Source organism: Odocoileus virginianus, chromosome 11 (genome assembly GCF_023699985.2).
Source record: "Odocoileus virginianus isolate 20LAN1187 ecotype Illinois chromosome 11, Ovbor_1.2, whole genome shotgun sequence".
NCBI lineage: Eukaryota > Metazoa > Chordata > Mammalia > Artiodactyla > Cervidae > Odocoileus > Odocoileus virginianus.
Genome location: NC_069684.1, coordinates 48571759 through 48588056, shown reverse-complemented (window position 1 = coordinate 48588056; position 16298 = coordinate 48571759). Strand labels below are relative to the sequence as shown.

At 36.1% G+C, this 16298-nt stretch overlaps 1 protein-coding gene across 20 annotated transcripts in view; it reads right to left on the bottom strand.

The window, feature by feature from the left end:
* The window catches only part of CDC42BPA (CDC42 binding protein kinase alpha), a 290294-nt gene that overhangs the window by 269315 nt on the left and 4681 nt on the right, over positions 1–16298 (bottom strand). Inside the window, exon 1 of one of the 20 annotated variants that reach the window (XM_020915218.2) lies at positions 9783–9885. The exons of the other annotated variants lie outside the window; for them this stretch is intronic. The gene's annotated coding sequence lies outside the window, so the exon portion shown is untranslated. Of the gene's footprint in view, positions 1–9782; positions 9886–16298 lie in introns of those variants that run through there. 20 annotated transcript variants of the gene reach the window in all.

Here is a 16298-nt window from a genome sequence, read left to right as displayed (position 1 = left end):
CTTTCCTGCCTCCATACTCTAGCTCCATTGCTCCCTTCCATCTAAAATGCCCATCCTCCTACCTCTAATTCACAAAATGCTACTCTAAGGATCACGTTAAATGTCACCACCGTAACTGATCCTTTTCACTCCCTACTCTCCTAATCAAAAGTAATCCCTCTTGTGCCTCCTTTAATACATTTATATTCTGCTTAATTCCTTGAGGGTAGGAACCACATACTGTCCATCTTTATTGTTTCCATACTCTATTATACACATAATATTTATTGTGTACAATAAATATTTATGAATTAACTTTAAACAGACCTTCTAACCATACCATCTGGAGCTATCACTAACAATAGAGATACACTGGAATTTATTTGTGTCAGAGATACAAGGAGAGCTGATTCTTGGTGTGACATATATAAAAAGACAATAATCTAAGATTATTCATTTTGGTTGCCAAATGAGCACCACAAATTTTACAGGCATTCAGAGAGGAATAAGCCAACAAAAGATGTCATGGCTTATGCTCCAATTAAAAATAAATTAAAAAAAAAAGATGGAATGGCTGAGAAAAGTATCATTTTAATGACCATCTGCAATCTTGAAATTAAAATTTAATTGTGTATATCTAAAATGCATCCTTTTCTCTGTTCTATACAGCAACCCTGGCTCAGAATCCTTAAATCAAAACCATACATTAGAGAAGGCATTACTTAGAGGTGGACAGGGAAAAGGCAAAGAAGACCGTAAAACTTTACTGTAGCACTAATAATTCTTAAAGAAATTGCTATAAACTGCTAAAAACCACAATGCCAACTGTAGTAGAGACTGCTTGTGGTTTACCCAGAACCCATCCACTCTTTCTAAACAGAATCCTAGTATTGTTATCTATACTTACCTCACATAGCCTATGTATCCTCAATAATCTCACCAAAGTAACCACTAGTTCAAAAATAGACATGTTTCCTTGTTCTGGCTATTCAGACTAGAGGGGAGACTTTGGGGGTGTTTCTATGAAAGGTAGTCTTGTCCCTCTTGAGAGGGCTACAGGAAGCCACTTCTGTCTCCGTCTCTCAGTCGCTCTCCTCTCCCACTTAAACAAGGGATCAAGTTGCTCCAACGCCATCACTACCACAGTCTCAAGGGAAAGAGTTAAAAGAGGCCAATGCTACAGCCGTGGTGAGTACAAAGATACCATAATACAGAAATAATATAGACTATATTCTACATAGAATAATATAGAAAAAAGATTATGATAAGTCAATGTTAATGATAACTAATATTGAGGGCGTACTATGTGCCAGGCACTGGTCTAGTACCATGTGTGCAATATTTTAGTTAATCTTCACAACAACTCTGTGAAGTATATATAATAACTATCACCACTTTTAGAGATGAAGAAACTGATGAACAAAGAGGTTCATCAATATGCACCATTCGCTTTGTAATGTTAAGTGGAAAAAGGAGAATATAAAAATACCAGAAGTGTTCCCATGTAGAAAGCTAAATGTGCATATTAAAAAAAAACATAATAGGAAGGTACAAAAATGACAAAAGCTGCTATGTCGTAGTGGCAAATTTTTTTCTACTTTTTAAAAAGTTGTAGTGGCCATTTATATTATATATTAAGAATGATTTTTTTTTTAAGCTAGAAGAAGAACTTTTTTAATTAGCCTTTACCCAGCTGAGAAACCTTGTCTAAGGCTTAGCATTCAAGACACTCTCAAGTCCTCAACATCACTCTCAACCTGACCCCAATCATTATCATATTACTGTCAATTAGCCTAGCTTATTATTGGCTGCTCTTCTTTTCGACCTCACCACACCCAATTTTTCTCTGACCTGCCTGCTTTGAAATCATTTCTGTAGTTGTATTATTTAGTTTCCCCACTCCCACATCTACCATTCAGTTGTAGATTTCTTTCTGTCAACTCACTTTACCATACTAGGACTCCATTGACTTACTTTAAACAAAATGGAATTTTTAGCATCCATCCCACTTACCATTGAGGATATTGGAAGACTATTCCCTAACATGATGAAAATTCCTTAAATACTGTTGTTAATACAACTAAAGAACAAATAATTTTAAAGTGTAATTTACAAAACATATATATAAATTAATCCCCTCACACATTGCACACAAAGAGAAACCAAATTAATATAATTGGAAAGGCGTAGCAATTAAATTCAGATCTATAAAACCAAAAATCTCAAGTTAACCTCAACTTAAACAAAATAAAAATGTATGTCTTTTTCAAACAAAAGAAGTCTGAAGGTAAACAGTCCAAGGCTGGTAGGGCAGTCTGACAAAGTTGTCAAGGGATTCAGGATGCTTTCACCTCCTACTACGTCATCCTTGGAGCACGGCCCTCATGCGTCCATCCTTAAGGTTCAACCTCTGAAGATATCACCCAACATGTTCTCTGTATAGCAGAAGGGAGTAAGTGGGGAAAGTTTACCTTTTAATGATGCTCCTGAAAAAACATATCACTTTCACTTAAAGTCTAATGTCCAAAACTAGTCCTGTGTCCAAACCTAACTTCAAAGAAAGCTAGAAAATACAGTCAACTGAATATTATTAAAGAAGGGGAGCCCCATCAAAACTCTAACAGCCTTTTTTAATAGAAATGGAAAAGCCAATCTTTAAATTCCTAAGGGATTACAAAGGGACCAGACTAATTAAAACAGTCTTGAAAAAGAACAAAGTTGGAGGGTTCACTCTTCCTAACCTCACACTTATTACAAAACTATAGTAATGAAGGTTCTGTGATACGGACATAAGAACAGACACACAGACCAATGGAATAGAACTGAAAAGTCCAGAAATAAACCCATACATTTATGGCCAACTGCTTTTTGAAAAGCCTTTAAAGTTCATTTGATGGATAAAGAATAATCTCTTTAAGGAATTATGTTGGCACAATTGGATTTCCACATATAAAACAATGAAGTTAGACTTCTACTTCACATCATACAAAAATTAACTCCAAGTGGATCAAATTAAAAATAAGAGCTAAATGGCAACCCACTCCAGTACTGTGCCTGGAAAATCCCATGGACGGAGGAGCCTGGTAGGCTACAGTGCGTGGGGTCACAAAGAGTCGGACACGACTGAGCGACTTCACTCACTCACTCGCAAACCGTAAAATTCTAGGAAGAAAATATAGATAAAAATCTTCATGATATTGGACTTGGCAACGATTTCAATGATATGGTCTAAAGGCATAGGAAACAAAAGACTAAATAAACTGGACTTTCTGAAAAATGAAAAAACTTTGTGCATCAAAAGACAATTATCAGGAGGGAGGAGCCAAGATGGCGGAGGAATAGGACGGGGAGACCACTTTCTCCCCTACAAATTCATCGAAAGAACAATTGAACGCAGAGCAAACTTCACAAAACAACTTCTGATTGCTAGCTGAGGACATCAGGCGCCCAGAAAAGCAGCCCATTGTCTTCAAAAGGAGGTAGGACAAAATATAAAAGATAAAAAGAGAGACAAAAGAGCTAGGGCCGGAGATCCGTCCCAGGAAGGGAGTCTTAATAGAGGAAGTTTCCAAACACCAGAAAACCCTCGCACTGGCGGGTCTGGGGGAAGTTTTCGAATCTCGGAGGGCAACCTAACTGGGAGGAAAAATAAATAAAACCCACAGATTACGTGCCTAAAAGAAGCTCCCAGCAGAAAAGTACCCCAGACTCCCGCATCCACCACCAGCAAGTGGGGGCGGAACGGAGAGGAGTGGGCGGCATTGCTTAGGGTAAGGACGGGGCCTGAGTATAGCAGGATGGCTGCTATACAAAAGTCTACAAGCAATAAATGCTAGAGAGGGTGTGGAGAAAAGGGAACCATCTTACACTGTTGGTGGGAATGCAAACTGGTATGGCTGCTATGGAGAACAGTGTGGAGATTTCTTAAAAAACCGTAAATAGAACTGCCATATGACCCAGCAATCCCACTTCTGGGCATACACACCGAGGAACACAGATCTGAAAGAGAAACGTGCACCCAATGTTCATCACAGCACTGTTTATAATAGCCAGGACATGGAAGCAACCTAGATGCCCATCAGCAGACGAATGGATAAGGAAGCTGTGGTACATATACACTATGGAATATTACTCAGCCATTAAAAAGAATTCATTTGAATCAGTTCTAATGAGATGGATGAAACTGGAGCTCATTATACAGAGTGAAGTAAGCCAGAAAGATAAAGAACATTACAGCATACTAACACATATATATGGAATTTAGAAAGATGGTAATGATAACCCTATATGCAAAACAGAAAGAGAGACACAGATGTACAGACTTTTGGACTATGTGGGAGAAGGCGAGGGTGGGATGTTTCAAGAGAACAGCATCGAAACATGTATATTATCTAGGGTGAAACAGATCACCAGCCCAGGTTGGATGCATGAGACAAGTGCTCGGGCCTGGGCACTGGGAAGACCCAGAGGGATCGGGTAGAGAGGGAGGTGGGAGGGGGGACTGGGATGGGGAATACATGTAAATCCATGGCTGATTCATGTCAATGTATGACAAAACCCACTACAATATTGTAAAGTAATTAGCCTCCAACTAATAAAAATAAATGAAAAAAATTAAAAAATTAAAAGAAAAAAAAAGACAATTATCAACAGAGTAAAAAAAAGTAAAGCACAGAATGGGAGAAAATGTTTGCAAGTCATATATCTGATAAGAGCTTAATATTCAGAATACACACAGAAGAACTCTTCAGCTTCTTCAATACAGAAGAACTCTTCAACCTCAACAACAAAAAAACAAACAACTCAATTTAAAATACTGGCAAATGACCTGAACAGACACTTCTCTGAAGAAGATATGCAAATGGCCAATAAGCACATGAAAATCTGCCACTAATCATTTGGGAAGCGCAAATTAAAACTACAATGAGATACCATTTCACACATACCAGAATGGATACAATAAAAAAATGTCAAGCTACCAAGTGTTGACAAAAATACAGAGAAACAGAAACCTTAGTACATTGCTGCCAGGACTGTACAATGGTACAACTGCTTTGGAAAACAGTTTGGCAATTCCTCAAAAATGTTAAACATAGAATTACTATATGACCCAGAAATTCCACTCCTGGGTACATATCCAAAAGAATTAGAAACAGGAAATCAAACGTATCTATATACCAATGTTCGATGCAGTATTATTCATGATAGCCACAAACTAGAAACCACCCAAATGTTCCCTGAAAGATGGATAGATTAAAAAATGTGGTAATATACATACAATGGTATATTATTCAGCCTTAAATATAAATGAAACTCCGATACATGCTACAAAAAGGATGAATCTTGAAGACATTAAGTGAAATAAGCCAGATACAAAAGGATAAATACTGTATGATACAACTTTTATGAAACATCCAGAATAGGCAAATTCATAGAGAAAGAAAATAGATTACAGGTTGCCAAGAGCTTAGGGGAGAAGAAAATGGAAAGTTATTGCTTTATTAGTACAGAGTTTCTGTTTGGGGTGATGAAAGTTTTCAGAAATAGACAGCCGTGATGTTTACAAAACATTGTAAACATGTCACTGAATTATACATTTCTAAATGGTTAAAACAGAAATCTTGACATATGTTTGCTGCTGCTGCTGCTGCTAAGTCGCTTCAGTAGTGTCCGACTCTGTGCGACCCCATAGACGGCAGCCCACCAGGCTCCCCTGTCCCTGGGTTTCTCCAGGCAAGAACACTGGAATGGGTTGCCATTTCCTTCTCCAGACATATGTTTAGCCACCAAAAAAAAAAAAAAAAAAACTGGTTAAAAAAAAAAAAAAAAAAGAACAAAGGGAGACAGGAAAATGGGGGGAAACAGAGATTACTGTGTTTTTCATCCATCTCAGAAACAAACATATACACATACACATACACACACACACACACACACACACACACACTCATGTGCAGTGAGAATTTCAGGCAGCTACAATTTTCAAGAGTCCTTCCCTCCCCAGAGTTGTACCATGACTCCAAATTCAAATATATTTCCAAAGCACTGGTAACAAGGAGCATTTAGAGCACATCCAAAACACATACACAAACACAAAGTAATCACAAGTTAAATTATAATCAAAGAGCACCAGAATTCAAGCACTATAACTGCCTTTACTCACATTGTATTATTTTTGTAGTAATAATCTAAAGTAATAACCTAATAACGTCTTTCTAGTTTTAATAATTTGGCTAAATATGTGAATAAACCAGATGGCATTCATATAGCCATATCTGCTATAGCCTAAAAACTCAAAAGGAAAATTAATCAAAACAAAGCTGAGCTTTCCTTGGAAGAAAATCTATAACAAACCTAAACAGCATATTAAAAAGCAGAGACATTACTTTACCAACAAAGGTCCGCCTAGTCAAAGCTATGGTTTCTTCAGTAGTCATGTATGGATGTGAGAGCTGGACTATAAAAAAAGCTGAGCACCGAAGAATTGATGGTTCTAAACTGTGGCACTGGAAAAGACTCTTGAGAGTCCCTTGGACAACAAGGAGATCCAACTAGGCAATCCTAAAGGAAATCAACCCAAAATATTCATAGGAAGGACTGATGCTAAAGCTGAAGCTCCAATACTTTGGCCACCTGATGCCAACTCATTGGAAAAGACGTTGATGCTGATGCTGGGGGATATTGAAAGCAGGAGGAAAAGGGGTCAACAGAGGACAAGATGGTTGGATGGCATCACCAACTCAATGGACATGAGTTTGAGCAAGTTCCAGGAGATAGTGAAGGACAGGGAAGTCTGGCATGCTGCGTCCATGGGGTCGCAAAGAGTCAGCCTCGACTGAGCAACAAAACTGAGCTAAACACACTGGTCATCTATAAAACTTTGTATCCAATAGGCTGGAATAGAATCATATTTAAAGGCATGTAAATACTAGCCTTTACATTTTGGAGACTAGTATCTTTTAGAAATGGACAACCTTTAAAGTAGAAGAGATATAAACCAGGTGAAACAGTTAATCATAGTGAAAATCCTTCTGTGAAAGGACAGTAGTAAACTGAACTAAACATTTTCTTGGTATTTTTTAAGAAAGTTTTCCAAACTTTCAAAATGAGAAATTCTGACTCCAATATAATTTGAGTAACATGCAGAGAATTTTAAGGAAAAAAAATTAGTGCAAACAGCTTTACCTGAAAATTCTTAGTATCGGGGCTTTTTAAAATCTAAATAATTTCTATTTCAAAAACTACATACTCTTACAAACATCATCTTTGTATATTTCAGAATTGAAATATAAATTAGATAATGCTACAAAGGAAGTATTACTATTGCTACAGGAAAAATTCCTTCATTATTTCCAAATACCAGCTATATGACATCATTTCCTTTTACCTCTGTTTTTTAAAAATGGGATGGTTGAAATTTTATTTTTTGTAGCATACCTAATTGAAAACAAAATGATACCAGGTTATTATAAATATTTCATTCTAACCCTGGGTAACTATTTTAAACTATGGACACTGCTACCTAGGAACTCTGGTTAGAGCTACTTTAAATTATTTTGATTCTAAGTAAAAGCATTGTATCCAGAAACTGAAAAATGATCACCAATTTAAGATTTAAATTTTAGTTTACAACAATACTATTTTTAATGTTTTCTTTTTCCCTTTTAAATGAAATGCAAGAATAAGTACAGAATGTTTTAGGTATACAATCACCAACAAAATAAGTTACTAACAGTCTGGAAAACAGTAAAAATGACCTTCAACAAAAAGTTGTGCATTCAACAAAAAATGACCAACAAAAAGCAGTGCATTCAACAAAAAAATCAGGAGAATAATCTCTCATGTAAGGAAACAAAGTACTGAATAACTGTTTAGTCCTTTGGGCTGCTATAATAAGATACCACAGATCTATTTCTTAAATTCTGGAAGTTAGAACTAAAAGACCAAGGTGCCAGCACAGTTGCCTTCTGTGTCCTCACATGGTGGAAGGGTTCGCAAGCTCTCTGGGGCCTTGTTTATTATAAAGGAACAAATAATCCCATTCAGAGAGGTTCCACAAAGGCCTTACTTCCTAATGCCATCATCTTTAGGGGTTTGGATTTTAACATATGAATTTTGGAGGGACACTAACATTCAGACCACAGCAGCAATTCAGTAATAATTTGTTTTAGAGTGTGTTTTTCAAGTATCCTAGAGTTCAAATTTAACAAGGAAAGCATCCCCTGAAAACCTGACCCAGGAGTAGTTAGAAAACAGTCCAGTTTCCCACTTAGTCCTACTGCTCAGCAACTACCTGAAACAAACTTCTCATAAACCTGCCCTAAAACAGATATGAAAAGCATAACTCAAATTATTTAGGTTTCAAACAATTTTCTCTGTGGAATATTAAAATTTATTTCAAAAAGAATCTGATTTAATATGAGGCATTTCCTTGCATTTACAAGGTCCAACAGGAATTTCAGAAGACTCAAGAGAGGCTGTGTGCTTAATTGCTCGGTTGTTTCCGACTCTTGTGTGGCACCATGGACTGTAGCCCATCAGGCTCCTCTATCCTTGGGATTCTCCAGGCAAGAACACTGGAGTGGGTTGCCATTTTCTCCTCCAGGGCATCTTCCCGACCCAGGGATCGAACCTTCATCTCCTGCACTGGCAGGCAGGTTCTTAAGCACTGAGCCACCAGGTAAGCCTACAAGAGAAGCTGAGTACTTTTAAAACAGAGCTATCCTGCAGCTGAGTATCTGACAAGCATTCTGATGTCTGTTGTCATAATACCTGGTCGCTTACTACTTTATAGAAGTGATCAATTCATCCATCTTTCATATCATTTGTATAATTTAGTTTGTCTTTATTGTTCTACTAGAGTTCTTTTGTTGTGTGTTCAATTCCATAAACATTGAGTAATATGTGTGCCTTATGTAACTTCATTAATGTAATTACATAGAATTTACCCTACCTTTTCCTAAGATAAAGACTATTCATAAAATGCCATCTATAAGAACAATCACTAGAGAAGAAAAAAAATTATCTGCTCAAAAATAAACTGATAAATTTTAAATCTCCTATTTACTGTATCCAGTTTTGAGCTCCTCGGTTAAGGACTTAGGAAAAAATTGGAAAATGAGATTAATGAGGAAGGATTAAAGAAACAGGGACTACATAATTCTTCAAAAACTATTTTTTTAAGTATTCATGTTTATTAGTTATTCATAAACACAGATTCAGTTGCCAATTAAGGTTCAAGAAAACCACCAGGCCCCAGTAAGTACCTTCACCCTCACTAAGAGCCTTTCCCTTTCTGTACCAACCTCCCAACACAGTTACAGCATAACCTTAGTTAAATCCATATTGACAGTTTACATTCCTGTGACATGATTTGTGACCATTTCCTACACAAATCTTTTTCTTAATAATTGCTTTCTCATTTGTTTCACTTTCCAAGCAACTCTAAGCTCTCCCCAGATTTCTGAATCTCCTCTCAAGATATTCACTTACATCAGATATTAAAGAAGTCTCTCATGGAGATTTCTTTGCTGCCTCTTATCTGGGCTGACTGACCTCTATGTTCCATGCAATCACTCCGTATTCTCCCTTCACCATCATCCTAGGAAATCCTTTCTTCTCTCCCCTCTACTGGATCTCCTACTAGGAGATATCCTGTATTTTCTCATCTTCATTTCCTCCCTCGTTTAGTTGGGGCTAGAGCATCCAACTCATCACAGTTTGTCTATGTCTCTCCTGGTTTCAGCACAAGTCGATATATTAAGAAATTCCCTAGTCCCAGGTAAACCTGGATGGTGGGTTACCTTACTGGGAGTCCACGGGTTGCGGGTCAAACTTTTTTGAAGACCTGCAGCTCTTAATAGGTCCTTATCCCACCTTCACACTTGATTGAGAATATGGATGGCTACAGAATTCCAGTTTGGAATTCTTTTTCCTTCAGAATACTAACACTATCTTCTAGCTTCCAGGTGTTGCTGCTGAGAATTCCAGAGCCTTTCTGATTCCTGATCCTTTGTATTGATTAGTTTCTTTTCAGAAACTTTTTGAGTCTTTGTCCCCAGAGATTTGGAAATTCCACTGTACTTGGTGGGGCCTCTCTGTCTAGAAACTCATGTCCTTCAATTCTAGAATGTTTTCCTAGAGGTTCCTCCCCTCCGTCCTCCCAATTGGAATTCCTATTATTCAGACCTCTTAAACTGGTCCTCCAGCGTTCTTCTCTTCTATCTCCTTCTATCTCCTCTCTTCTATCCCTTTGTGATTTTTGCTCTATTTTCCAAGAAACTCCTTCTGTTTTACCTTCCAGTTCTTATACTGAGGTTTTAATTTTAGTTATCACATGTTTAATTTCAAAGGATTTTTAAATTCACTTTTATTTCTTTTTAGGACATCCTGACTCATGACTGACTTCATTGTCCTTCTCTTATCTCTGAAAATGTTAGCTTTTTTGAAATTATGCTTTCTCTGCAGACGCTGTTTCACGTAAGGTGTTTTCCCCCCATTTTTCTGTTCATTTGCAGTTGTACTTATTTCCTCACAGGCTTTCTTCAGATATCTGACAATCCTTGGCTTTCTATTAGGTTTGAGAAAATGAAAGAACTAATCAAAGCTCTGAAGCCCTGGGTGAAGCCCACTGATAATGAACTGCACTTAAGTGTGATTGCCTCAGCCCTTTGCTGAGGAATCCCTGATATATCTATATCTTAATCCTTGATTTTGGAGCTGCTCAAATGCTCCAGAGACACTTCTCTAACCTCCTGCCTTTGTGATAAGGACCTAGTTGTCCACATTCTGGTAGTCAAGCAAAAGTAAATAAACATGTATTTACTCTCCTATTTTCAGTATGAAATGCCAATCCTAAACTATGCCTAACATCACTCAACACAGAGAACCTCTGTTTTACTGAAAATGAACACCCAATCTTTGGGGAGGAAAGACAGGAGTCAATTGGCATGGAGGAGGAGAGGGGCACTAGAGCTCCTACTGTTTACACAACAGTTTCAATGGATTGTCCACATTTTAGCTCCACCCCTACCTCAACTTTCACAGGTTCCTGACGATACCAACATCTAAGACTTTTGAGGATTCTGCCAAGTAAAAGGGATAGGCCCTGCCTTACACAATTAACAACTTAAGACTTGACGTTCTCAGGTGTGTTAAGTCAGCAGTTATCACCCATCTACCTGCTTTTTCAGCTTCCAGTATTTCATAGTATCCTCCCGTTTTTCTCATCCTTGAAGATTCGTGACAATTTAAAAATTCCTTTACTGTAGTTTTAATGGGGCTGCAGAAGAAAATGCAACTTATTTTTGTGTGTGTTCAACTCATCATCACCAGACTATGCTGAATGTTGTGCAAATAAGGTTAAACACACACTTAATGTAAGAAAATTTTATCTTCAAAAACTAGAGATTATTTGCATTTTATCTTATTCCTTTAAACAGTAGCATCCTCTTCTTACCTTTACCCCAATTAAACACTTATAGACTGTCAACTGCTAAGGGAGGGGATGATAAACCACTACTTGTAAGAAATCCCTTTTGAAATAAAACAGGATACATCAGTGAGGAAAGAAATCCATAGAATACTAATAGTTAAAAAATAAGCAAGTAAAAGATTTGATTAGTAGAAGATTCAACACTTTATATATGAAATAGTTTAGGAAACACTAGGGTATACTGTGAGTTTTCTTCAGGCTTACTATCATAAATGTGTGCTTACACATTTATGGGTGCTACATAATCTTTAGTCCACAAAATGTCCTAAGTGAATGAATACCAATAATTTTTCAGGATTATTTTCATCTTCTGAGTTGAGGTCTAGAACTCTACCATTGATTTGCAGGTTGGAGCTTTATAAATATAAAAATAAATCATAACTAGCCATTTCATAATATTTGCTATTGGTGATGAAAATACGCATGAGCTTAATATTTACTGAAAAAGAGTTCTGTTAACAACAACAAAATGTGACAGTGCAAAATATCCTAAGAGAAGGAATGAGATGCTGTTGGCATAGTCAGACATCAGAGGGAAAGATACCTCTGATGCCAATATAATTCAATAAAACATTACCAGTAAATTATGTTTGTCAACAGTAAAATAAAGCTATTTACATCCCTGTATAACTATACATTTCAACTAAACTTTCGAAACTAGCGTTTTATCTTCCTTTATCATAAGGTCCAACAGAAACTTCAAAACCAGAATAAAAAAGACAACAAAATTTAACTATAAATCACCAGAAAAAGAAAATTCTAAACCAACTTTCAACCTTTTGGAAGAATAAGCTATTATTATTATCTCAATTTTCCATTGATGATAAAACAGACTTAGAGAAGTTAAGTAACTTGCTTAAATCAACCAGCCCATAACCAAGGGAGCCAGTCTGAAACCAAAGTCCCTGCTATTGTTTAGCATATAGGTTTAGAACAGAAATATTTCAGGGTGAGGTATTCCACCGTAGATCTTCACCATGGAAACTCTAAGTATTAAATTTAATTAAGCTTTTATCACTATGAATAGAACAAACTGACTAGAAGTGGGTTTTTTTTGGTAAATTAAGGCTACAGTGATGTGTAAGCAATTTGAAATAAAAATTGAAATTTAACAAATGACTGCATGACTGAACTAATTCACATGTATTCTTAAAAGATTGTTTTCAACCACATAGGTAGGTATTTTCAAACTTAATTAGATCAGGGTTGAGAGGAATAGTGCTGATGAGGAAGAACTAAAGAGAAAAATTAATGTACATCAGAAGTGAGTGGGAAAAAAGACTAATTGATCCTATAAGTTATTTATCTTTAAAATCAAGTCAAATTACTCTCCAGTATTATTATCTACCACTCTATACTCAGAATAGAAGTTTACAGTAATCACAGAGTTCTATTTACTCACAGTGTTGAAACAGCACTAATTATATATGGCTTCCTCTTTAATAAAAGTACTGTTATATTCTGGCTTCTTTGCACTACACATAAATAGGTGCTGGCAATTGAAACCCATAGTTTCACAGATGCAAATAACAGTAAAGTTCCCACACTAATCCTAAAGTCTGAAACCAACAGCTTAGCAAAAACATTATAACCTTATAAAAAAGAATACTTAAAACTATAATGAATCCTGAAATTGCAAGTCCATGATCTTTTCCTCTGAAATATCACCAAGTAATGAAAATAACTAAAGCTGCAAAAAGATATGGTGAGAACTTCTGAATTTGTTGTGAATGCCTATAGTTGAATAGCAAGTTGATATGAGAGCAAGACAAGCTCATAAATAGAGACCTATCAGTAATTTCTAGGACTTTAGATGCTAATAGCACTGATTCATTATTATATTTAATTTCATTCTACTTTACAGGGTGCTTTTCTGGATGCAAATGCTCACCAGCCTCACTCATGTCCTACTCCACCATGATTAAGTTTATCTTTCAGTTCTTGTGACTATCACACAGGAGACAAAAGTTCACAACCACTAAGTAAAATCTAACTTATTCAGATTTGGATTTTCTCTCCAAACCATACAGTGTCCCAAATTTTCCCTCAAAATTAATTCTTTCTATCTCTGACACAAGGGACACCATGACTTCATAGTGAAAGAACATTTCCCAAAGGGTGTTCCATGGAACACTGGCTTTCATCCATCTTCCCCAAAACATAAAAAATATCAGTATAACCCACAATATTTCTAATGTTTAATTTTGTTCAAAATAATTTCCCATATTTATTTAGCCACATAAACCTTCTCCCCTCCAAAAGCACCTACTGATATCCCAGATTTCCAGAACCCACTTAAAAACTAGGGAGGGGGCTAGAGTAAAGAAAAAACTAGGGAGGGGGCTAGAGTAAAGAACTAACTCCCAACAGAACAGTTCATGTGAGGAAGAATTAATGGGCAACTAGTGAGACTGGAAAGTGGAGAGCCAGATCTTTGAGCCTCCCGTTAACGATGAAAGCCAAAGTGCTACTTTCCTACAGCAGCAGATAAAGGAGCACTAGAATGGGAGGAGGGGTACTGGCCAATAGAGGCTAATAGCTATTAATTGGAAGAAGTGGACAGTGCAGAGGGGAAGTATGGAGCGACGAGCTGAGAAAAGCAATTCTGTTACTCTGGTCAGTATCGAAGGGGGAAAAAGGAAATCCCCTGGATCTGGAAAGGAGTTTTATATGCAGTGATAACAAAAGACAGTCATTCATATGTCTGGGATGACCTATATTTATAGTGCAGGTCATTAAAAAAAAAAATCTTTATGGAAAGAAGTTCTTGACTCAAGATACAGCAAAATCTGCTGAGCAATTCTTCATATTAGCTACTGAAACTTGAAAGCAACCTCACTGGAAGTTTTGTGAGTAACAAGGGATGAGACCATGAGTAACAAGGGAACCAGCAAACCCTGCTCGCCTGTATCTACTGTAACACACATCTGGAGTAATGGGAAGACATAAACAAAAACTACAACCAATATCTGTAGGTCATATCCCTCATGTTTGACAAGTTATACAACTTTACAGTCAGTGGAAGTCAACATCCAGGAACCCAAAGTCAGAGAAGGAAAAATGGGAAAAGAAAAGAAATGAACCATCAAAGACAAAACAAATGAGTGAATCCACTTGTCCATTAATTTCTCAATTAAAAGTACCCAGTTATTCACAAATCAGCCTAAAGTAGAAACCCAGGAAAACAGTATATTCATGCTCATTATCTCACTTTTCCTCTCTCCTATTCTCCCTCCCTCCTTCCAAGTATCTTATCCCTATCTAATTTCCTTTTCTTTAAATTCTTCAGTCTGTCCCTAATTTAAACACGTGTGCTTTTTGAAGAGGGTAACTATGTCCATAATCTTTTCACTGTTAAACAGCCAACATGCTTTAGTATCATCTACCCTAGAATTCTAACTCTGTTCATTCCAATCTTCAGTAAAATATACAAGAAAACACAGGAATTCTGTATAACAATAGTTATTCTTCCAACACATGGCTACTTAGTAGTTTCTATTCTATTTAACTTTTTAAATGCTAGCTGGACTTAGTAAACTGATTCTAAAACCTTTCAAAACCAATAGGATGAAATCAGCAATATATACAATATACTGGCAGTAAGTGAACATGAAGAGAAAATGTTTTGGGAGAATTTTTGTTACTACCATATAAGAGGAGTACAATCAAATATTAATTTGCAACCAGCTCAGTTCTTTTATTTTAAAATAGCTTGGGCTTACTATCTTAGTCAAGTCCCAGGAATTATTTCATAAAATTTCCAACATATTGTGCTATTTGTGTTTACACCACTGTGCTTAGGTATGTCCTACATTTTCATATGAAATAAGTTCCTAAAATTATTATTGTTATTCTTGACATCCCTGTTCTCACCCATTGAGCAATACAGCCTTTTAAAAAGAAAGAAATAGAAGAGAAATGGAAATATAATAGCCACCACTTATGAACATGCTTCTATCATGTGCCAGCATTGTTTGAGATCAAATAATTGTACTTATTATCACTCTAAGAAGAGACTAGATTATTAGGTGACTAGTATAAAGGAAACTACCCAACCTATATTTGGTCACATTTATGATGATCCTAATTGAGGACTTAAGTAAATCTAACTATGTGTATTAAATGAACTTTTTGATAATTTGGTATGATTAATAAACTCTATTTAGGAAAAGCTAACAATGAAGAACAGTATAAGTGAAAAACAAAAGATTCAGATTTGTGTAATTAGGCCATTATCATCTCCCTTAACAGACCTACACAGCAAAAAATGTGAATAAGCTTTAAAACTACTCTAGTAAAATAGGTACTCACAGTACCTACTGATGTACGCTAGTAACAAGTTTACTAACCATTCAGGCTATTTTGTGTGTGTGCATACACTGAATAAACTATAAAATCACTGTTGTTAAAGGATAATTTAAACGAAATATTATAAACTCCCAATATTCAGAAAGCATCAAAATACAGTTCGCCACATACAGTCTGGCTTTTTTTTTATTTGAGTAATATTATCTTTCCCCTAATTTTTAAGCAACTTGATTCAGAATTTCCTAAAATTTTAACTTTCCATTTCTAAGTAGAGGACAGCCAATGTAATGAATAACATATTCATTTAGTCACTACCAGCAAACTAGCGTATAATGTAAAAGCTATTTTTACAACTCTACTGTAGTTACCCTACTGACATCAAAACTATTATTTTATAAACAAAACATATAAACCATAATCATTTTGACAAAAAATAAGGACGAAACATAATCTTTCAAATCTTACTGTACATAACTGGAAAATATAAATTTGACAGTGATCTATGGCATTAGGGTAT